Raw genomic sequence first — 23424 nt, 5'->3', positions numbered from 1 at the left:
TATTTAACACAACTCTTGGAAAAGGGATAGAAAATGGTAGAAAAGCCTCAGAAAAGGTAATGAAAAGCTCTAGAGGAGCTGAGATTTCAAGAACTTGAGATTAATTAGGATAGTATTTGAGAAAAGAGAAGGTGGGAAAATCTAGATCCCGACAAGCGATGAGCAGACATTTTTGCGTGATGGACAATTAAGGAAGGTTAAAGATGCTTAAATCTGTGCTTTTGTTTTAAAACATATTTAGAATAGCCTGGAGGTGGAAGGTACATGTTTCTAAAGGTTGTGTCCTGACATCATAGAAGAATGCCAATGAGAACCCTGCCCTAATGTCATAGGACCTGGATGCTAGAATGCCAGCACCCAAGCCAGGGCCTATGTCAGGGCAGAGGCTGGCTGCTTTGTGCACGTCCCAGTGGAGACAGAAAACTGGATTCAAATCCTTATTACGTCTACAAGATTTGTCAAACTCCCTTGGGTAAAATACTATTTCTGAACGTCCATCTTGTAATCCTGTTTTGAGGGGTGATAAAATCAATCTGGTTTCCCCATCTTGATCCCCACAAATCAGCCTCTTTTCTCTAGTTAAGCACATTAATGTTAGAGTGTTTGTGGCCCAGAGCCCAGCTCCTAAGGCAGCATCGCTGTCTTTGTGGGGAAGCTGTAAGGTGGATGCTAGCACGGTCTGCTCAATTCCATCCTCCAAACAGACCAGAGGGTGGAAAGGCCAGGCAGGTATATTTAGAGAGCAGACTGGCTTCCAGCGCACGTTTGTGGCCAGCGAGGCAAAGGCTCTTGGGGGATCTTCCAAGCTAGTCCTAAGGATTCTAGACTCGCAGTCATATTCCCTTGACACCCGGTTTTTGTCATGTGACCATGAGATCCTAATGAATTTGAACAGTAAGGAGCCAGTGCTAACATTTAATCTACTGCCCTGTGAGACAAGCCACAAGCCAGTACACCCTCCAGTTAGGGGTGCTCTCCATTAGCAGGACTCGAAATTCAGCGTGATGGTAAAGGACTACCAAGCCCCAGGGCAGGCCTACCAAGGGGAAAGTAAAGGCCAAGGGGATATGTTCTATGTCCCCCAAATCTTCCTGTGCTGGAATCTGATTCACAAACTTGGATTGAGTGCCCACTACCCAGTTTACATGTTCACGCACCTGGGAAGGACCCAAGGAGTGGAGTGAACAGGGGGTGGAATGACTCCGAGGCAGGAGGAGAGCGCGATCTGTTGACCCCAGGTCAGCTCCCTGGGTAGAAACAGCACTCACATTCCTCTCCCCAATGGTACAGCCATGGGAGCTAGTTCCTTCCCCAGGTCAGCCTCGATTTCCCTTGACCAAGTCATAACCGTCATTCTGAAGGCATGTACAATTTTTTAAAGTTGGAGGACAACTGAGCTCTCTCATTGTCAATTGAATTCCACCTCTCTTAGCAGTGACTTGGAAACTTTTAAGCAAGTGAGTAGGATGGCACTCAGAAACACACGCACACAAGCACTTTCGATTTCAATGCTATGAGTTCAACGTCATTGGGAAAAAGGGGGGGATATGAGGTTTCCAAGCCTCTTCTGGCTACGATCCTGTAGGTAAATGAAAAGCCAAGTGATTCTTCTCCATAATCATAGTTGTTTTAAAAAAAGACCTTGACTAAACTTTACCTTTGATCATTGGTAAACAAGCCAGCTCATGAGGCTGGCCCAATATAATGAGTTTTAACTCACAGACTGTCAAGTTCAGGTGCACAGTGTGACTTTGGTACAATTTTTCACCTCTTCAGCTGTTTTTTAATTTTTTTTTTTTTTTTTTTTTTTGGCTTTGTTGGGTCTTCATTGCTGCACGCGGGCTTTCTCTAGTTGCGGCGAGTGGGGGCTGCTCTTCGTTGCAGTGTGCGGGCTTCTCACTGCGGTGGCTTCTCTTTTTGCCGAGCTCAGGCTCTAGGCACGTGGGCCTCAGTAGTTGCAGCACGCAGGCTTGGTAGTTGTGGCTAGCGGGCTCTAGAGCACAGGCTCAGTAGTTGTGGCACACGGGCTTAGTTGCTCCGCGGCACGTGGGATCCTCCCGGACCAGGGAATCGAACTCATGTCCCCTGTATTGGCAGGCGGGTTCCCAACCACTGCGCCACCGGGGAAGTCCCTCAACTGTTTTTAATGTCTGTTCCCCCGATCTGTGTGCCACACAGCCTTGCTACAGCAAAAGTTTTGATGCTACTATTTTTATATAGCCAATTTAAAATATAGCCAATTTAAAGCGACTGCTAGGCTATTTAATGCAGTCTAAAAACGAACTTCTAATCTTTAAGGGTTTTTTTAAACTATGTCCTTTGAATACCTGACTTCTGTACCCAAACCGTATCCCATTTCTCCATCTCATCTTGGACCACAAAGCTTCAAGAGGTAAGAGATGGGGCACATTTCTTAGGGGGGAAAAAAAAAAGCTGAATATTTACTTTATGTCACACAATAGGAAACATGGTCAAAACATTTCCAGTGTGAAAATGGCTCTGTGGGCCCAGAAACTCAATTTTACAGCATTCACAAGGAAAAGAAGGATTCAAAGACTGAACCATCATAAACATACTTGTCAAACTGCTGCATTAACCAGAAAGCCGGTCAACTAATTCACGGTGGGCGATAGAGCTGAGAAGTGGGCTGGGATTTTCGTGAGGTCCGGTTAGTGAATTCTTTCCCCATTATAATAGTTGCAAGGGAGGGCAGATTATAGCCAGAAAGTTACTCCAGGAGTTGGAAATCAGGGTGCAAAGAGTTGGACGGATATATTAGTTTTCCAACTCTGCCGTAACAAAATGCCACAGACTAGTTGGCTTAAATAACAGGAATTTATCTTCTCACAGTTCTGGAGGCTAGAAGTCCAAGATCACGGTGTCAGCAGAGTTGGTTTCTTCTGAGGCCTTTCTCCTTAGCTTGTGGGTGGCCGTATCCCCCCTGTGTCCTCACATGGTTTTCCCTCTATATGTCTGTGTCCAAATCTCCTCTTCTTAAAGGACACCAGTTAGACTGGAATAGGGTCTACCCATACAACTTCATTGTACCTTAATTACCTCTTTAAAGACCTTATCTCCAATTACAGTTCCATTCTGAGGTCCTGGGAGTTAGGGCTTCACCACATAAATTTTGGAGGGACACAATTCAACCCCTACCAATGGATGACTTCAAGGCTCGTTCACCAACATTTTCATAGCTTGGTACATCCATCCTCATTGCAAGGTGAGCCCACCGTGAGGATGTGCCGTTGTGGGGTCTCTTCAGGGTACTCTGCCTGACAGCACTGGAAACACCAGTTCTTGGCCCATGGGATCCCCATTCGAGTTCAGGGATGACAGTCCCACCAGTGTTGCAATTTTCCTTCAGAGTATCTTTCATGCGATTAGATCTAACCTTCCTGGGTTGCATTTTTATTTCAATCTTGCCTCTCTCGACTGGCAGCTTCCTTGGATTTGGGCTGTTCCCTAACTCCTGAGTCACACATTTCTTATGTATGACTTATTCTCTTATTCTTTTCCACAAATGGCCAAACCCATTCACCTAGTGGGTTTCATTAGTTTAACTCACGGAAAGCAACCATCTCAAAATTCTTCATTATACATTTCGGTTGCCACTAAGCCATTGATTAAAGAATTAGAATATAGTCATAAAGCGTTCTTGTAAAGATGTTGTTGATTTAACACTATAAGCTTCCCACTTTGTTTTAAACACATTAGTGACATCACACACACACACTTAATTTGAATAACTTGAGTGCAGTTAAAAACAGAAGAAACAATACATAGATCAGAAATGGGCACAGCTATAAATGAAACTAAAACTGCCGACTGGTTCTGGGTCAAAGTGCCCACTGGCTTGAGAACCGGATATGCCATAAACCCAGCTTCACCATGAGGGTCCAGCCAATAGTGTAAGAGCTGCTTCTGGACAGGGAATCTCAGGAGACCAGATGGACGCAACTTTAGGGCCACCAGACAAGGAAGGAAAAACAGAGGAAAAACTTTGAAAGTAACCTATTTCGACGCAACTGCAAACCATCATTTCAAACCACATGAGAAAAATTAAACACTAAGAAAGATAACCAACAAACCAGCTTCCACCCAACTAGAGAGATAGTATAGTGCAGACCTGTCATTCTCAAGTTTGATACACATCACAATCACCAGGGCATAGTGTTAAAAATATAGATCACAGATCCCCAAAGGTGCCAGGACAGGCACAGAGTTGCCAGATACGATGCAGGTCAATGAAAATCTCTTAGCATAGGTACGTCTCAAATATTGCATGGGACACACTCATACTAAAAACAGTTATTCATTGTTTATCTAAAATTCAGATTTAACTGGTAATCTGAAAAATGACCAGCCAGAAGAAAACTGGGTTTTGCTTTTTGGCTTTTACTAAGTCTGACAAATAACCCTGCTCCCAACAAAACGGAATACTTAATAGACCAATCTGAAATGACTTTAACATAAGTATGTTTTAGGACCTCAAAGAGATAAAGGAAGAAATAACACTCATTTAATCAAACCATAAAAGTATGAAAAAAAAACTGAGATTAGCCAATTGCCCCCTGGAAATAATAATATATGTTGACATGGAAATTAACTTTTACAAAGTTAACAAACTGGATAAACCTATGACAGGGCAAAGTTAAAGGAAGAAAGGATGTGATATGAAGTAATTTGCCTAGAACGCTGTACAGAGAGAGATATGAAGCTAAAAAGCATGCATGAGAGTTTAAGAGACATACAGGAGGGTGCAGAAGCTTCCTCGTGCTTCTAACAGGAACTCTGTTCAGAAGACTGGATGGGAGGGCAGAGGGGTGAATGAAATGGGTAACGGCTCAGAGCTGTCCACAGCAGAGTGCGTACAGAAGGCCTCAGAGGGTGAGTAAAACAAACAAAAGCCACGAGGAGAATCCACATAGTAAAATGCAGAATACCAAGAATAAAGGTAAAAACTTTCAAAGCCACAGGAGAGAAAAAAGTCAGAGTGACACAAAGGGACCATTAATGATGGTAGACGTTTCATTGGGGCCAGATGTGCTAGAAGGTCAGGGTGAGATGTTTAAACAGGATCGTTTACCACCCACAAACCACTCTGAAAGATCTGCAGAGGCACTGGAATCACCTGAGACTTGGATGTAACATAACCACAGAAGCCACATCCCATCACCTTGGTCACAGAAGCAAGTTACAGGTCACCCCATACACGCACACTCAAAAGAAGAGGTTATTCAAGGCCATGAGTCATTGGGAATCCTCTTAGAATTCGGTCTATGACACTGACCTTCAAATCATCTATCCAATTGCCTCCCAAATATCTTTATCTTAGACAACACAGGTACCGACAAAATATGTCCAAAAGTAGATAATCTTTTCCTCAACGCTTGCCCTTCCTCCTCTCTTGCAAAGCTCAGTTAACATTAACCCAGTCACTCAGGTCCAAAAACATGGCAGTCACCGTTCACTCCTCATTCCTTCTCACCACTCCCACTCAGACGGCCGGAAGTGGGACTAATCTCCCTCTTCCATCTCCACTGCCTCTGCCTTAGTCAGGCAGTGGTCTTCCTGTCCCTAGACGACTGCACTTGAAGCCAGTCTTGAAGCCGTTAAGCAGGTCCTCACGCTTATGGCTTGCCCACCCGAAGCCACATGATAGCCAATGTTCTATCATAGTTGAGTCTATCTTCTTTTGCAGCTTTTTTGAAGGGCTATAGAAATGTGACAATAAGTATTTTCTATGAGGATGGGATAAAGCTTTCTAAGCTTGAGGCAGTTAGGCTGGGCAGTCAAGACAGCAACCTCCACACCCAGAGAACAAGCTTAGCCTCACAGCTGGCTGCTGGGCTCCGAGGCCAGCCCTGGATACTGAGGGGCCCCTCAAGCCTGGTCCACACACCTGTCATTCATTCTATTCATTGTGTGTCTCCCTGAGAGTTACCAGGTTGAAAATATGGTCAGTGCCTGTAGAAACGGATGCTGTTACCTTAGTGACGGAGAAGTTTATTAAGATAACCCCCCATTTAGGAGAATTGGCATAGGGTCTTTTTTTTCAAACATCTTTATTGGAGTATAACTGCTTTGCAATGGTGTGTTAGATTCTGCTTTATAACAAAGTGAATCAGCTATATATATACATACATCCCCATATCTCCTCCCTCTTGCGTCGCTCTGCCACCTCCCTATCCCACCCCTCTAGGTGGTCCCAAAGCACCGAGCTGATCTCCCTGTGCTATGCGGCTGCTTCCCACTAGCTATCTATTTTACATTTGGTAGTGTATATATGTCCACGCCACTCTCTCACTTCGTCCCAGCTTACCCTTCCCCCTCCCCGTGTCCTCAAGTCCATTCTCTACGTCTGCGTCTTTATTCCTGGTCTGCCCCTAGGTTCATCAGTACCATTTATTTTTTTTTAGATTCCATATATATGTGTTAGCATACGGTATTTGTTTTCCTCTTTGTGACTGACTTCACTGTGTATGACAGACTCTAGGTCCACCCAACTCACTACAAACAATTCAATTTCATTTCTTTTTATGGCTGATTGATATAGGGTCTTGCACCACCCTATCTTGTAAGCTGGATAATCTTACAAGGATCACTCAGCCTCGTCCACCCTATTTTTAATGGGACCATACACCTGCCCACAGCTGTCTCTTAGAAATCAAAGAGGATTTGTGAGAAAATTTCTCCAATCCCTTTAGAAAAGGGTGAGCAGTCAATTTGTTAAATTATTTTTCATATCTGGTAGATATGTTCTGATAACTTTTATATTTTGTTGATTTTCCTGTTCAAACACTACAAAAATACCCTTAGTCATTGATGTGAAAAATGTGGGCTAATTTCTGAAACGATTGCAGCTCTTGCCAGGAAAGAGTAAGATGTAATACTGTTCTGATGTATCTCATATTTTGTCAGAACTCTTTCTTCAGAATTAATGACCTGGATGCCTTGCTCCAAAATATATGAAAGATAGGCTCTTTACAGAATTCTGCCGCACAGTTGAAACTAAATCAGCATGTGTGTCTGGAAAAAATCCATCATTTTGTGAAGCCAATAAATATCCCTCCTTAGCAAATGTACTGGTAATGGATCACAAAGTCACTTGATCTATCTGTATGCAACAAACTATCTGAAGGCATTGCTAATTTCTGAGCTCTCATTTACAGTTTTGTTGAAGGACCGAGAACCCAGATGAAAGGTTACAGGGACGAATCTGAGTTTCCTGTAGACCTGAGCCCACCGCTCTCCCCCGGCTTCCATCCACCTGCGATAACCAGGGTGTGTCCCCTCCCACCGCCAGCGTGTGCTCGCCTAACTCCCTGAGCAATGTCAGCATCTTTCCAAGGCCCTCCAGTGGCAGAAAGCTGGAACTGCAAGACCAGGTAGACAGGCTGCCTGGAAAGCCAAGGGGCTGAGTGATTTGTCTCCACGCGCCCTCCCTGTGAACAGAGTTAGAGCTGAGAATCATGATTGATAAACATAACTAACCTTTTCCCTCACACATTCTATGTGGATAAAAATGGTGTCGAACTATGAGCCAAGTACTTCACAATCACTTCCTCCTCACCAAAACCCAATATACAGTTGGGAAACGGAGGCTGAGTCGGCAGGTCAATCACTGGAGGTCGTACAACTGGCCAGTGACAGAGCCAGACTGTGAGCTCAGGTCTCTCTGTCTTTTTCAGTAGCTTTCAGACCTGAGTGTATATCAGAATCCCTGAGAGTCTTTTAGAGCCTGGTACCAGAGCCCTGGGAGCCCCGTGATCTGTATTTTAATGCTATCTCCTGGCAAATGTGATGTGCGTGCAACTGAAGGAGGCCAGCTCTGAATCACACCACCTCCCGACAGTTTATCAGGAGAGCAAAGCAGGACTCTTCCACCTGAGATGTCAGCTGCTCTGGGGATGGAGCATGAGACAGCATGGGTCTCACAGCTCCCAGAAGTTGCTCAACAAATAATATATGAGGGATATATATAACCCAATCAGTCTGCTGTACACCTGAAACAGATACACATTGTAAATCAACTATACCTCAATTTTAAAACTATGAGGTAGTTAGAGTAATCGAATTCATAGAGACAGAGGCAGAACACACACAGAATATACACAGAAGGTATATAGAATGTATACAGAATATATAAAGTATACAGAAGGTACACAGAATATATACAGAAGGTATACAGAATATATACAGAATGTATACAGACTATATAGAGAAGGTATACAGAAGGTATACAGAATGTATACAGAAGGTATACAAAATATATACAGAAAGTATACAGAATGTATACAGAAGGTATACAGAATATATACAGAAGATATATGGAAGGTATACAGAATATATACAGAAGGTATACAGAAGATATACAGAAGGTATACAAAAGATATACAGAAGATATACAGAAGATATGCAGAATATATACAGAATGTATATAGAAAGTATACAGATATACAGAATATATACAGAATATATGCAGAATATATACAGAAGGTATACAGAATATATACTGAATGTATACAGAAGGTATACAGAATGTATACAGAAGGTGTACAGAATATATACAGAAGGTATACAGAATGTATACAGAAAGTATACAAAATGTATAGAGAAGGTATACAGAATATATACAGAAGGTATATACAAGGGAATACTACTCAGCCATAAAAAAGAATGAATTAATGCCATGTGCAGCAACATGGATAGACCTGGAGATTGTCATACTGGGTGAAGTAAGTCAGACAGAGAAAGACAAATATCATATGATATCACTTATACGTGGAACCTAAAAACATGGTACTAATGAACCATTTACAAAACAGAAATAGAGTCAGAGATGTAGGAAACAAACTTACATTTACCAAGGAGGAAAGGGGGCAAGGATAAATTGGGAGATTGGGATTAACATATACGCACTACTATATATAAAATAGGTAACTAATAAGAACCTGCTATATAGCACAGGGAACTCCACTCAATACTCTACAATGACCTACATGGGAATAGAATCTTAAAAAGAGTGGATATATGTATATGTATGGCTGATTCACTTTGCTGTACAGCAGAAACTAGCACAGCATTGTAAATCAACTATACTCCAATAATTTTTTTTTAAAAATAAAGATTATGGTAACCAGGGACTGGGGGAGAGGAGAATGCAAAATTATGGCTTAATGAGTACAGAGTTTCAGTTGGGGATGATGAAAAAGTTCTGAATTTGGATGGTGGTGATGGCTGCACAAAAATGTGAATGTACTTAATGCCACAGAACCGAATGCTTAAAAATAGTTAAAATAAGAAATTTTATGTTATGTATATTTAACTACAATTTAATGTTTTAATTTTTTAAAAAAGCATTATCCTCATTAAGCTTAAGTAATTTCCTCGTGATGTATGAATTCACGAAACTTGGCAGATTTTCTGGTTCTTTCAACCAAATGAACAATTCTATCTACCTCCAAAATTTCTTTCCTAAGCAGTTATTCTTTATGGAAAGTTCAACCATTTCCTCTGGCTTAGCAGTTACTGAAACAGATACATCCTTAAATTGTAGTTTACAAACTTGACATCCATAAGCTACTCTCATTTTGCTTTTGTTTGGTTTGGTTTTGGATTTTTTAGTGGCGAAGAACTCTTGAAGAAAACAAATAAAATACGCTAAGTCCATTAGGTCATCTATTCGTGGGATAACTTGGCCTCATGGAAGCTTAATGAAGCTGGATTCCCACATACAGTGGAAACTGCTTTAATAGACAAGTAGCTAAACAAAGTGACATGTGGTACTTCACATTTGTTTTGTTATATGACATTGATTCTTTTCTTTTCTTTTTCTTTTTTTTTTGCGGTACGCGGGCTTCTCACTGTTGTGGCCTCTCCCGTTGCGGAGCACAGGCTCCGGATGCGCAGGCTCAGTGGCCACGGCTCACGGGCCCAGCTGCTCCGCGGCATGTGGGATCTTCCCGGACCGGGGCACGAACCCGCGTCCCCTGCCTCGGCAGGCAGACCCCTAACCACTGCGCCACCAGGGAAGCCCTGATTTTAGATATTTTTAATGGCTTACTGACATACTATTGATACTGATTTTAGAGACACTGCAATTAATTCTTGTCATCAATATGCGTTTCTTAAAATTTAAGGTTAGAATCCACTGCAATTAATTCTTGTCATCAATATGCATTTCTTAAAATTCAAGGTTGAACGACTCTGAATCCAAGAATCGTTCGAGTAGGGCCTTCCCAGCCTCCTCTGAAGCCCAATCTGTGCTCTGCTTCTGCAGGAGACTTTCAGTTCCTTCCAGAACCAGTCAGGCCAGAGAAGAAATGGAAACACACCAGCCTCAGCTCCACGGACAGTGAACAGTGAGATAAAAAGTCCAGCCTGGGGAAGTGTCAGTCACTTACGGTGTCAGCAAGAAACCTAAGTCTAGGCGGAAAGGAGCTATAAATAATTCTGGGGGCCTCCCAAGAATTCTTGGAGAATGTTCAGGAAAATCAAGCTGCTTCCAATTGCTCTGAATTCCTTTTCCGAGTGTAGACAATGGTTCAATGTCGGCTTACTCCTCCCCTCTGGGCTCTGTTCAGGACACAGCCCACTTTTCTTTCTGTTGCTCATGTGACAAAGCCCCAGAGGACTGTCACACCAGCCATTCTTTCTCCTCCTGGCAATCAGTTAAATGCACGAAGCCTTGACTTCCTCTTATGGACTCAGATCCATGCCTTGTCTTACAGCGTTTTGCATTCTCAGCAAGCTTTTTCATTTCTGATAAATGATTGGGTGCCTGGAGAGGAGCTGTCCCTGTGGAAAGACTAGATAGCTCAGGAGGCTGAGGAAATAAAAGTGCTTTTCTCTGATTCAAATCCCATTTGGTTAATGGAGACAAGAGGCTATTGTCTAAAAGCCATTCACCAGCAGAGAAGGAGCAAATCTCCCCCATACCCGGGAGTCTTTGCAAAGGTCACTCCCCTGGACTTGCTGTGAACTGAATATTGTGTCCCTCCAAAATTCTTACTCTGAAGCCTCATCCCCTTAATGTGACTGTAATTTGAAGATAGAGCCTTTGGAAGTAATGAAGGTTAAGTGAGGGCATAAGAGTACGGCTCTGATCTAATAAGATTAGTGTTCTCATAAGAAAAGGAAGAGACACCAGAACTCGCTTGCTTGAGCTCTCGCTCTCTCTCGCTCGCTCTCTCTCTCTCTCTCTCTCTCTCAACCAATTCAGCCTGTATCTTGATCTTGGACTTCTGCCTCCAGAGCTGTGAGACAGGAATGTCTGCTGTTTGAGTGCTGTGTCCATGGCGTGTTGTCATGGCAGCCCGAGCAGACTCACACAGGCATGAGCCATTTCCGCAAGCTCGCCCAGCCTTGTCTCCTTGGGCCTGCATTTGCACCCCAGCCTTTCTCCTGCCTGCCCCGGGACTAGCAGGTGACCCAGGAAGAAGCGTTTAAGGTACTAAGGTATGTAAGGTAGGTTCAGGTGGGGAAGAAGGCCCCTCCAGAAGAACACACATTCGAGAAGTATTTACTGAGCATCTCCTAGGCCCGGGACTCGGCCCAGTGAAGTCATTTGTAAGCACAGGCTGAGAGCACAAAGGAAGCAATTTTACTAGTAGCCAATCGGGTCCAGATGCTACTGCAGTGTATTTCTTTATGATTCCTACCCTCATCTTCCAACCTTTCAGAAGCCATGGCAGATAGGCCAATGAGGTCTTTCTCTTGACCCCTTTCTTTCCTACCCTCGCCCACCCTCTGACCTAGACTCATTTTGCTGCCGCCCCTTTAGGTTAGACCTGTGAGGGGAGCTCTGCTCTCAGAGCCCAGGCCGTCCAGCCCCTCATTATGCACTGCTCTGTCTTCTGCAGGAAGCACTTGCCAGACAAACAAAGCTCTCTTTTGCAACCCATGACCAATTGGCCGTGGCTTTAACTTTTTTTCCAGTTTCATCGAGCTATAGTTGACATACATCACTGGATAGGTTTAAGGCATTCAGCCTAACGGTTTGACTTACATATATCGTGAAATGTTTATCACAATAAATTTTGTTTGCCTCCATCATCTCATATAGATACAATGAAAAAAAAACCAAGATAAGAAAAAATATATTTTTTTCTTTGTAATGAGAACTCTTAGGGTCTAGTCTTCTAATAACCTTCCTATACATCACCCTGCAGAGTTAACTATAGTCATCATGTGGTACTTTATATCCTTGGTACTTATTTATCTTCTAACTGAACGTTTGTACCTTTGGACCACCTTCCCCTGATAACTTTCGTTTTTAAATTGAGGTTTAATTTATGCCCAGTGAAATGCCCAGATCTTAAGTGTACTGTCCACTCAGTCTTAACGAATGTGCATCAAAACACAGAACACTGATGTTGCCCCCAAAAAAAGTCTGTCTGCCCTTCCGCACTCAATTCTCGCTCCCTGGAAGTAATCACTGATCAGATTTCCATCACCATAACACAGTTTGCTTTACTTAGAATTTTATATAAGTAGAATCATACGTTTAGGTTTTGGCTGGGGAGGTCTGGCTTCTTTCACTAGGAAAATGTTTTTGAGGTGCATCTATCTTGCTGCGTATACCATTAGTTTGTTCCTTTTGCTTTGAGGTACCTTTTGCTTAGATGTACCACAGTTTGCTTATCCACTCTATTGATGGACATGCAGGATACTTCTAGTTTGGGGCTGTTATACAGAAAGCTGCTATAAACATGCTTGCACATGTTGTTTTCGTCTCTCTTGGATAAATATTTAGGTCATAGGGTAGTTGTAAGTTTAACTTTTAAAACACTGTTGAACAGGATGTACCACTTTAGGCTCCTGCTAGCAATATACGAAAGCTCTGCTTGCGGCATGTTCTCTCTCATTTTATCCGTTCTAGGGGGTATGCAGCAGTATCTCGTGACTTTCACTTGCGTTCCTGAAGGATCGTGTGTGCTTTTTCATGTGCTTACTGCCATTTCATTATCATCTTTTGTGCAATACTTAAGTCTTTGTCCAGTTTTTATTTGGTTGTCTCTTTTATTAATGAGTTGCAGGAGTTCTTGATATACTGGATACAAGTCATCTGTCATATGTATGTGTTGTGCATTATTTTTCCCTGTCTGTGAATTGCCTATCAATTTTCTTGATGGTGTTTTTTAATCCACAGGAATTTTTAATTTTGATAGTCTAATTTATTAATGTTGATCCTTTTATGGTCTGTGGTTTTTATGTCCTCTCTAGAAAATATATACCCACCTCAAGGTTGTAAAGATATGTCTGTGTTTTATTCTAGTAGGTTTATCATTTTTGCTTTCTCACGTAGATCTGTGATCCAGCTTCAGTTGATTTTTGTGCGTGGTGTGAGATGGAACAAGGTTCTTTATTTTTCCAAACAGATGCACAGCTATCCCAGCACTGCCAGTTGAAGAGATTTTCTTTTCTCCATTAAATGGCTTTGGTGCCCAGGTTAAAAATCATTTGAATGCTTTTATGTGGACTTACCATTACTTTAATATGTTTATGTGAAAAAGAGCCCCTTCCTACCAGGAGGAAGGGAAGGGCACAGAGAAATTGATTCTCATCTGTACAAGGACTATACCAGGTCTGCTGTGAACCCTCTGGAGCAGGAGCTGCCCTGTCCTCGAACAGAAGAAACCAACAGTGAATGAAACCCAGGAGCCTTCAAGCTGGGGAGGTGATTGGCACAAACCAGGGGGCATTTCTACCTGAGGCCTGATTCTCACGTTAGCTTCTCAAGCTCTCTGATGATGAGAGAGAGAGGGAAAATCAATCAAAAGAGCTGTTGGCATTTGCAAAGGACAGAGTCCCAGTTTGTTATTTTCCATCCCCACTGAAAGAGGAATGGTCCCAGGTTCTTCATGAAGCTCTGCCATGTGGGGCTTCTTGATCCAAAACACAGTCATTTACTCTCATTTCTAGAAAACTGCATGGAAACCTCCTCAGTGCTAGGGCACTGAGCAGATATATTTAGAGTTTTACGGCTGCTCTAAATCAGAATTAAGGAGTAAGTAGCCTGACCAATTTGCACTTTCCTATTTCCTCCTCATAAATTCTAAAGTGATTCTTATCATAGGGAAGCTGACATTTTAAGAATAGTAATTCTTTTACATCCATGGCAGATAGGTCTCTTTGAAGTTTTGGTGGAAAGCCTTCCTTCCAGCTATGGTTGTCAAAGTCACAGTGTAGGGGCCTTGTAAGTATATTGAGTGCTTGGAGACGGGCAGGAAAGGAATTTGCTGGGCACTGACTGTGCCATGCACTGTGCTAAGCTCTTCAGAGGCAGCACCTCCTTTAATGATCACAACCACGGTACCAGGGAGGTTTCATCATTATTTTCTTCTAGATAACGAAGCAGAGACGCAGCGAGATTCTACCACTTGCTTGTGGACACAGAGCTAATTGATCCTGAGTTTGAACAGAGGACTGTCAAGCTTCAGTGCCTGTCCCTAACCACGATGTAGGCTACCTTCCTCTGTGTTGCTCTGGGTTCATTTATTTCATTTTTTGCCAGATCAAGCTATGTGTTAAAACTACCCGCCCCCCCCAAAGTGATACGGTGCCCTCATACGCTTTGGCAGCTAACATTTCTCAGGCCAGAATGATGACATGGTTGTTTCTGATTTTTCAGTTGGAATGTTTGGCAAAGAAACGCTATTTCCTCTGTTGAATCTGATGGTGTTGTTGAATACAGCCTCTTTCATTTCAGCTTCATTCAGAACAGACAAAAATCAATTTCTGCTTACGTAAAAAATAAAGTAACGTGCTCCACCGGGGGGGAAGAAAAAGATCTCAGGTTCCGTGTTATTATTCTGAACAACGACAAAAGCAGGGATGGAGCTGAGCCTCTTGTCATTGCTGTTTGGGGTTTCCTTTTTTGCTTTCTTTGTGGAGAAGAAAAAAATTCTGATTTGCAGACTTTTTTTTTCCAGCTGCCCAGATAGTCACTCTTAAAAGCCTAGGGATCTAGCTTAAAATGCCTTGTAAAGCATCTTGAAAGGACTAGGGTTTTTGTTTTTTGCACATCTGAACTCCATCTAACCGTACTGGTGCAATTTTACCTGGAAATGCCCCCAGGACACCGGGTTCAGGAGCCCGCCAGGTGGCCGACATTCATCCTTTCCCTCAGTATCCTGGAAGCACCCGGAAACCCAGGACAAGCCGGACCCACGATGTTTTAGGGACAGCTGCATGCAGACGCGAGGCAGGGGTCCCGTGGGCAGCACCCTCCTCCTCCCTGAACCCCGAGGCCGCCACCCTCCTCCAGGAGCGACCCGTCCCCCTCAAGGCTCCCCCACCCCCGCCCGGAGGCACAAACCTCCTCTCCCGTTTACTTTATCCTCGTTATTGGAGGACTTTATTTTTATGTCTACCTTGCCAGACGCAGAGAACAAACCACAACAGCGCTTCCGATTGTCTCCACACACGCTGCCCCTGGAGCAAACCCCACCCGCAGCCACCGTCTGCGAGACTGCTGCTTTCATCCGCGTGCAAACGTTTCCAACAGGCCTCTGAAAGGCAGCCACTTGCCCAGCCACGCGACTGCTTTCCCGCAAACACTGGGATTTCAGATTTCAACTGCAGCCCCTTGATTGGACATCAAAAGTCCATAAGTGGGCTTCCCTGGTGGCGCAGTGGTTGAGAGTCCGCCTGCCGATGCAGGGGACACGGGTTCGTGCCCCGGTCCGGGAGGATCCCACATGCTGCGGAGCGGCTGGGCCCGTGAGCCATGGCCGCTGAGCCTGCGCGTCCAGAGCCTGTGCTCTGCAACGGGAGAGGCCACAGCAGTGAGAGGCCCGCGTACCGCAAAAAAAAAAAAAAAAGTCCATAAGTGAGCGTTTGAAATGGCATTTCTAAAACGCAAATCTACCCATTTCAAGCGCTTCCGCAGGGTTGTCCGAGAACTGCACTGGTTTTGTTAGGCAGCAAGTTAGCCATGAGCAACGAGAGGTGGTCCCCTCGGCGGAATGTCCAACAGCCACCTAATCCCGCCAAGCTATTTTGCCAACCCCGCCCCAAACACGACCCCATCAGTCCTCCAAAATGGTCAGGGCACCGAAACAACCACCACCACCCCACCTCCGCCGGCTGACTGAAGGGACGGGCCTCACTCTGGCACATGCGCACATCTCAAGCTATCACGTCCTTAGATAACCTTTGGGCTCATTAAATGTTCATAAATATTCTATGAATACATACATCTAATTATAACAGACTGCATTATGGGAAGAACATGCACAGCAGAGCCTCTTATGTAACCTGCAGCTGTCAATTAAGACTATCAATCAACGACCTCCTGGATTACACAGAAACCTTGCCTAAAAAGCTCTACACCCCAGTCCTTGGGGGCCATTGCCTTCCTTGGCCTGGCCCACCTCTCTTTTGAGGTGTTCTCTCTGTTCTCTCCTTCTCTTCAGTAAACTCTCTTGCAACGGGTAAGACCTCAGATTCTTCTTTGCGTCCTTACCAAGAACCAAGGCCCACGGGAGAAGGGGTCTCCCGACTCTCTTCTGCTAACAGTGTTTACCAACTTTTGAAAATTCGCTGGCACCACCCCTAGGAAAACACTCTGGTGGGTAGCATTCGTTATTCTTCACTTTCATAGTCACCTTTTTCAGATACTTACAGAGAATCTGAGCCTCGCAGCAGCCAAGAAGAAGAAGAAATAGAAAAGGAAAGACAGTGGGGGGGACATTCGGTGAAATCTCGCCCCTACCCCACGCGGGTCCATGAGGCACAGGGAGGGGCAGCTGAACACTCCCCTCCCCTCCCCTCCCCCGGCCTCCTCTGCAAGCGCCTGGTCTCATCCTTTCAACTTTAATAAAGCAGGACCTCAAGGATTTCAGATCTGAAAATCTGCAAGGAAGGGGCTTGCATCCAAGTGGATCACCCTTCCCGGGGGAGAAAAATGCAAGAACTGGAAGGTACTCCTTCCAGGAAGTATTTGTGAACCACTTGATATGTGCCTGGCCCTGTGAGAGGTCACGTGACAGGCCCCCCTCGTGCCCTGCTCCCCACCATCCCCTCACACTTTCCCATCTTTCCACAGGAACCACAGCCCTCTTTGAGGCCAAAATCTCTCACTTTAAGAAGCCCTCGGGGGTTCTAGAAAGAGCAACAACTTCAAAATCAGACTGATCTTGAGTTCAGTTAAAGCTCTGCCTCTTTGTAGCTGTGGGTGCTTGAAAGAGTAACTTAACTCCACTACACCTCAGTTTTCTCATCAGTAAAATGGGGAGAATATCTACTTCATAGGATTATCATGAGAATTAACAAGATAACATAGCAAAGCACATAGCCCAGGGTCCAAAGCCAGTAAATGTTCAGTAAATATTAGTTTCCTCATTCTGGCCCCTTTCCATTTTCTGGTTTATTCCAAAATCCTCTGAACAGCACCAGACTTGAAAACCTACCTTCCTAATTCACCCAAGCTGCTGTACTAATACCGCAGAAGCCCAGCTCTTACTTCTCTTCACCTCGACATTGACTTCCTGTTACATGCACATAGGTACAAGAGTTTGTGTTCCTCTAACCCTCGCAGCCAGTGTACTAGACAGGATTTTTTCATTGCAAGAGACAGAAATCTAATTTTTCAAACATGGTCTGGAAGCGCATTGATTCCCACCACCGAGAACTTATGTCCTGGCTTATCCAGGGCCCTGTAATGCCACCCAGCTCTCTCTGGCTCCATTTCTCATTCTGCTTTCCTTTGTGGAGCAGCCTCCTCTCCTGCTGCAGATGGCTTGTCTGATGGGTGGGAAAGATGGCTTTCTGCGGCCCCGGAATCTCATCCTCCCAGGGTATCGACCTCCATGAAAAGAGGATGCATCACCCACAGTGCCTACACACCAACTCCAGGGATTTGCCCAACTGGCCCTGTGAGAGTTACATCTTCGTACAACCGAGGGGACAGGCAGATCACAGTGGCTGGGGCTTCTGGTGGAACCTCAGAGCAAGAGAGGGTCGTCATGACATTCCGGAGGGCACATGCCTGCTGCAGCCAAGGATCCTGGGCCCAGCGACCCAGGGTCCTACCCCTGGAGCATCAGACGAAGCCCGGCCCGACTGGGGTCTGTAATGGGAGTCAGGGGCGGGCTCCCCACCTGAACCTCCCTTGGGGGTAGGGGTAGAATCCAAACCAGGCTTTCTATGTAATCCACAGAAACTTCGGGTCACAGAATGGGACAAGGCAGGTTTCCCCAGCATCTGGCCTCAGGAGATCAAGCTTAGAAAAGTGTGGAAAGGAACAGCAGAGCTACCCAGGGCCACTCAAGCACCTGGTCGAATGCAGGAAGTACTAAGCGCCATGACCTCGACCCTCTGTGTGGCTCAGAGCTTTGTCTTGCTGGACCAGAAATGAAGAAGAGTGAAACTGGAACAGGGCGGCTAAGTCAAGTCTTTCAAGGGTTCCCATCACACTGACAAAGCACTTCCGGCCTTACATTTATCTGCTCCCAGGACACACACACACACACACACACACACACACACACACACACACACGCCAGGTGCTGTGGTGAGGACAGTTACAGGGAAGTGTCTGCAGAGAGAACAAGAGCGTTGTTTGGCCTTTACCAGATGCCTTTTATCTGGGCATCACAGGAATACTTTTGAAATATGTAATTAGGTCACAACACGTCTGTAAGGAAGGTATTATTATTCACCTTCCCCAACTGAAAAAACTGAAACAGAAAGTTCAAAGCGTTCCCAGGAAGTGGGATTTCCAGTAGCGTGACGGTCACAGATTCTGAACGTGGCCACCAACTCACCTCTTCTCCTCTCCCGCGGCCGTGAGTGCGCCTTAGCAGCCGGAGGTCTAAATCCACATGGTTTAAGCTGATAAGTCCACACAACGCTGGATTCCTAAAGAGGAGGAGAAATTTTAAATATAAAAAATATTTTTAGCTTAATCTCACCCGCTTGTAGAGGTCACTGAATCCATTTCTCACTCTAGTCCTGGCCTGCAATGTTTTCTTTGAATATATCAAGGCACAGGGAACCATCCCCAGAAAACGCTAGTTCCAAGACCAGACACCAGCAATTGTTGGAACATCCCATGTCTTATTAAGTTAGAATTAGTCTCTTCCTAACTCTATGCACTACGTCTATTTTTGCCCATTGGAATCCATTCATGTTTTCTTCCTTCCTTTCTATCTTCCAGCTATTACTGATTAAGAATCTACTCTGTGCTGTTTAAATTGGCTTGAGCACCAGGACACAGCATTGAAGAGGAGAAAAGGGCCCTTGCGTCACGGGGATTATAGTTTGATGGATAAAGAGGAAAAAAAAAAAAAAGAAAACAAATGAACAAAAATTTCAACTCGTGCTAAGCCTTATAGAGGAAATGAAACAGGATGATGAGATAGTGTGGGCCCGGGAGGAGGGGCTTTCTATGAGGGGTTATGAAGGGCTAAGGCGACATATGACCTGCAACGTGAATGTTCCTGGAATCACACAGCATATTTCCAGCCCTCTTGCCTCGGCCTCTGCTCATATTTGAAGACAGATACCATGACACTCACGCACGCATGTGTAGGCACATGTAGGCACGCAGACACAGCTGTCTTCTTTCCTCTTGGTTAAACATCGATATTCCTCTATCATTTCAAATGTACAAATCTGTCCATCAGTGTTGCTCTTAAAATATAGGGTTCAAAACTGGACAGTCCACTTTAAATTTGGTCTGACAGATACAGGAGGGGTGGGTCCATGCACTCACTCTCTTGTTCTGGACTCCATCCTACCATTAACTAGACTTCTGTGCTTCCAGACATTGGGGTGCCAAAGTCGCCATCGGCTTTGACAACCTGTATTCATTAGTTCTCCCATTAAGCCCTCAGCCAACTAACTACAGGAAGTCTAGCACATGCGCTGTTGCCGAGTGTCATCACTAGTATCCTGTCACTTTGTCATTTTGGGTGGGGAGGGGTAGTCAAGAGGAGGACCTGGGTCTCACCCTTTTTCTGTTAAAGCCATTCTGCTACCTGATTAATATTTTCCTTTTTTACGGTACGCGGGCCTCTCACTGCTGTGGCCTCTCCCGTTGCAGAGCACAGGCTCCAGACGCGCAGGCTCAGCGGCCACGGCTCACGGGCCCAGCCGCTCCACGTCATGTGGGATCTTCCCGGACCGGGGCACGAACCCGTGTCCCCTGCATCAGCAGGTGGACTCTCAACTACTGCGCCCCAGGGAAGCCCGATATTGTCTTTTTTTTTAGTGCAGATATTGTCATTAGGATTTTAACTGTCCTACATTTCACTCTCAGATTTGATAAGCATGACACCAACATTCAGATCCAACTCATGATATAAACATCTCCCAGGAGGGGACAGGGAAGGACTGTGGACAGTCAAGCAGTATCAACCTAACTAAAATACAATGAGCCAGTCACCGAAGAGAGAAATATGCAAGACACTTGCTGAAATCCAAATACACTTATACATTCACTCAAGACCCAGAAATCAAAGAAAGGAGGTCATTGTGGTATTAAACCGGTGCTCAGTCTTGAATTTGAATTCTCAAAAACTCTCCTTTTGAAACTCTGTTCTAAATACGTGTTCTAGAATCTTGCTGTTCTACATATGGGCTCACCAGTTTAGGGAACACATATTTTTATTTTCCCCTTGAAAATTCCAACTTTAATCCCTGGATCATGTTCCAGGATCCCCCAGAGGTTGCTGACGGTGCTGCTGCAGTTGGAAATGAAGGGTTTTTCTCAATGTCCTAAGATGCAATCCATTTGGGGCCAGAGACTTAGAAACTTAGAACCCATAACAGCCTCACTTTTACAATCATTGATCTAATGCTGGGTTCCTTTTATGGTCATCAGTTCCCCCATTTCCAGTAAGATTCTCATCCCTAAAAAAAAATTGAGGTAGATAAAAGGAATTGAACACTTCTCCATTTATTGCTTTTCGTGTATCGTTTTTCTTGTTCATACCTTTTATTGGAGGATATAGAGAAGTTCCCCAAGAGTAAAGCGGAAAGTGATAGAAAGGAAACCTATATAAGAAATAAATGAAAGACAAATACCGCACAATGGCACTCATATGCGGAATATTAAAAAAAAAGTGAACCAAACCAAATGAAAACAAACACAGAGAACAGAGTAGTGGTTGCCAGAGGGGAAGGGGCAGGGGGGTGGGCGAAATGCGTAAAGGGGGTCAACTGTATGGTGATGGATGGAAACTAAATTTTTGGTGGGTATACAGAAATAGACATATAATGTTGTACACATGAAACTTACATCATGTTATAAGCCGATGTTACTGCAATTTTAAAAATCTTTAAAAAAAGAAAAAAATGAGATTTTACACCTATCTTTTTAGGATATTTTGAAAATTAAATTTCTAAATTCATATGTGCCTGGTCTAAGCACTATGGTAAGAAATTTCTTTAAGCTTCAGATGACATTCTCTTTCACACCCAAGGTTTTTATAATTACAAAGTATTCCCTCTTCGATCTGAAATAATTCCACAGCAACAATATCCACTGTTGCTTCTTTTAACTTCCTAGAAATAGAACTGTCGCCAAAACAAGTGGAAAATCTATCCGCAGCTCTGTTTTCACTGAGTGAGGGGTCCAGCCGAAGTCCGGTTATTTCCAGCCCTCGCTTGTGATTCACTCTTTCCCCTAAGCCTGTCTTGGGGTTTGTATCGGGAACACGTGATTCACTTCCTGCCTCAGGCCGGGGCGGGGGGTGGGGGTGGGGGTGGGGGGATTCCACACGGACAAGCAATGCCCCTTCTCCTTTAAGCTTGACTGAGAAACCCTCCATCTTGTGAAGGGGACATTCTCAAAAGGAGGAAGTCCTGTTTCAGTCACCTTTTTGCAAGGGCTGCTTATCTTATGATCCATCCCATCACCAGGAAAGGAACTCAAATATGGGTTGCGCCTACCTAATTAGGTATGTCCCCCAAACAATATATAAAGTATGCTTTTAACTCGGGGCTTTATAAAGACCCTACAGTCATGTTGATGATATATATATATATATATAGTCAAAATACTGGTTAATACACCAGTATTCAACAAATAAATACAGAAATAAAATATTACAAATATGTATCATATATATGCTATTTTCTGAATGCTGCGATTGTTCTTAAGTGAGTTGAAATACAACTGAGGTCATAGAGTAAAGTTCCACTTGTCTCCATGTTTAGATGAGGTTATTTGAAGAAAAGAAGGAGACCGAAAAGAGGAAGCAGAGGAGTAAGGGGAGGGCTGATATTTCGGAGGACCTACTATGCTGCAGGTGTTTTTGACACCTCGTTGTACTTTACGTACATGTGCACACATGACGAAACAACTCTTATTATTACCCCATTTTACATCTGAGAAAACGGGAGCTCTGAAGAGCTCAAATAAGTGAAATGATGAAATTAGTAAAAGGCAGAAAATGGACACAGAATGAGTCTCACCCTTCTGGCCAAATAGGGGAGGATTCAGGGTCACTTTCAGCCTCGAAGGTGTGCCCAGGAATCCGCTGCAGCACAGTCACAAGCAGGGGTGAAGAATGGCAAGTCAATGGAGACGATGAAGGACAAAGAAACTGCTAAACGTTTCTCCCTGCTAATCAACGGAATCAGTATGAGAGGAGACACCTGTCCCCAATGGAAAGATCAAGGCTGCCTGTCTCCCCTCACTTTCTGCTTCTCTCCCTTCATCAGGCTGTGACGCTTTGCTGCCTTCTAGAGCACAGCCTCTGGAAATGTGCCTGCATCCTCAGACTCCTTAATGCAGCCGCCTGCCTTCCCGCCCGCCCGGGTCCCGGGTCCGCTGCCCCTTGTCCGCCGCTGGCAGCGGCCCCAAAGAGGGTGCTTCGCGCTGGGGAGAGGGGCTGGGGGCCCGCGGCCGACGTTCACCGGCTCCTGCACCAACCTTAAGCGGGAAGAGTGTGTCACCAGATGATAAAATGCTAAACGACAACTCATTTTCATTCTGCGGAACAGATTTGTTGAATATTTCATTCCTGTCACCAGCTCCTTTTCGGGGCACCGTCACGCGGCTGGAAGGGCTCCCGGGGAATTGCTTGAAAGCTTGGCGCCTGCAGCGAGCGTGGGTCCTGACGCTCGGCTTCCTGGCGTGGCCCCCGGGCGCCGGCGCCGTTGGTGTCTCAACGCTGCCCTCTGCTGGGCGGAGGCCCGCAGCCACCGAGCGGCTGAACGGAGAGGGGTCACCTACGCGGGAAGGGAGACGGCGCCAAGGGGTGTGTAGCTGTATACAAGGGGGCACAGCAGAAATCCACCGCCTTCGAGGGCATCGGACCTCACCGGATGGATGCTCAGCTGCTCTTTCTTTCCGCCGCGCGGCCGCTGCCACCCGCTCCCAGGCTGTCAGTACACAGATGAAGAAAGCCACTGTCGCCGAGGACTCTCCTGCCTGAGATTTGCTTGTGGAACGAAGATACGTGT

At 44.8% G+C, this 23424-nt stretch overlaps 1 protein-coding gene across 4 annotated transcripts in view; it reads right to left on the bottom strand.

Moving 5' to 3' along the window:
* CLVS1 (clavesin 1) overlaps positions 1-23030 on the bottom strand; it is a 220431-nt gene extending 197401 nt beyond the window's left edge. For all 4 annotated transcript variants that reach the window (XR_007472945.1, XR_007472944.1, XR_007472946.1 and 1 more), the window contains exons 1-2: positions 22892-23030; positions 18777-18870 (exon numbers count right to left, since the gene is read on the bottom strand). The gene's annotated coding sequence lies outside the window, so the exon portion shown is untranslated. The remainder of the gene's footprint in view (positions 1-18776; positions 18871-22891) is intronic.
* Between the last annotated feature and the right edge of the window lie 394 nt (positions 23031-23424).

The sequence above is a fragment of the Orcinus orca genome, chromosome 17, assembly GCF_937001465.1.
Source record: "Orcinus orca chromosome 17, mOrcOrc1.1, whole genome shotgun sequence".
Lineage (NCBI taxonomy): Eukaryota > Metazoa > Chordata > Mammalia > Artiodactyla > Delphinidae > Orcinus > Orcinus orca.
The sequence above is the reverse complement of the archived record's forward strand: the minus strand, read 5'-3'. Positions and strand labels throughout refer to the sequence as shown.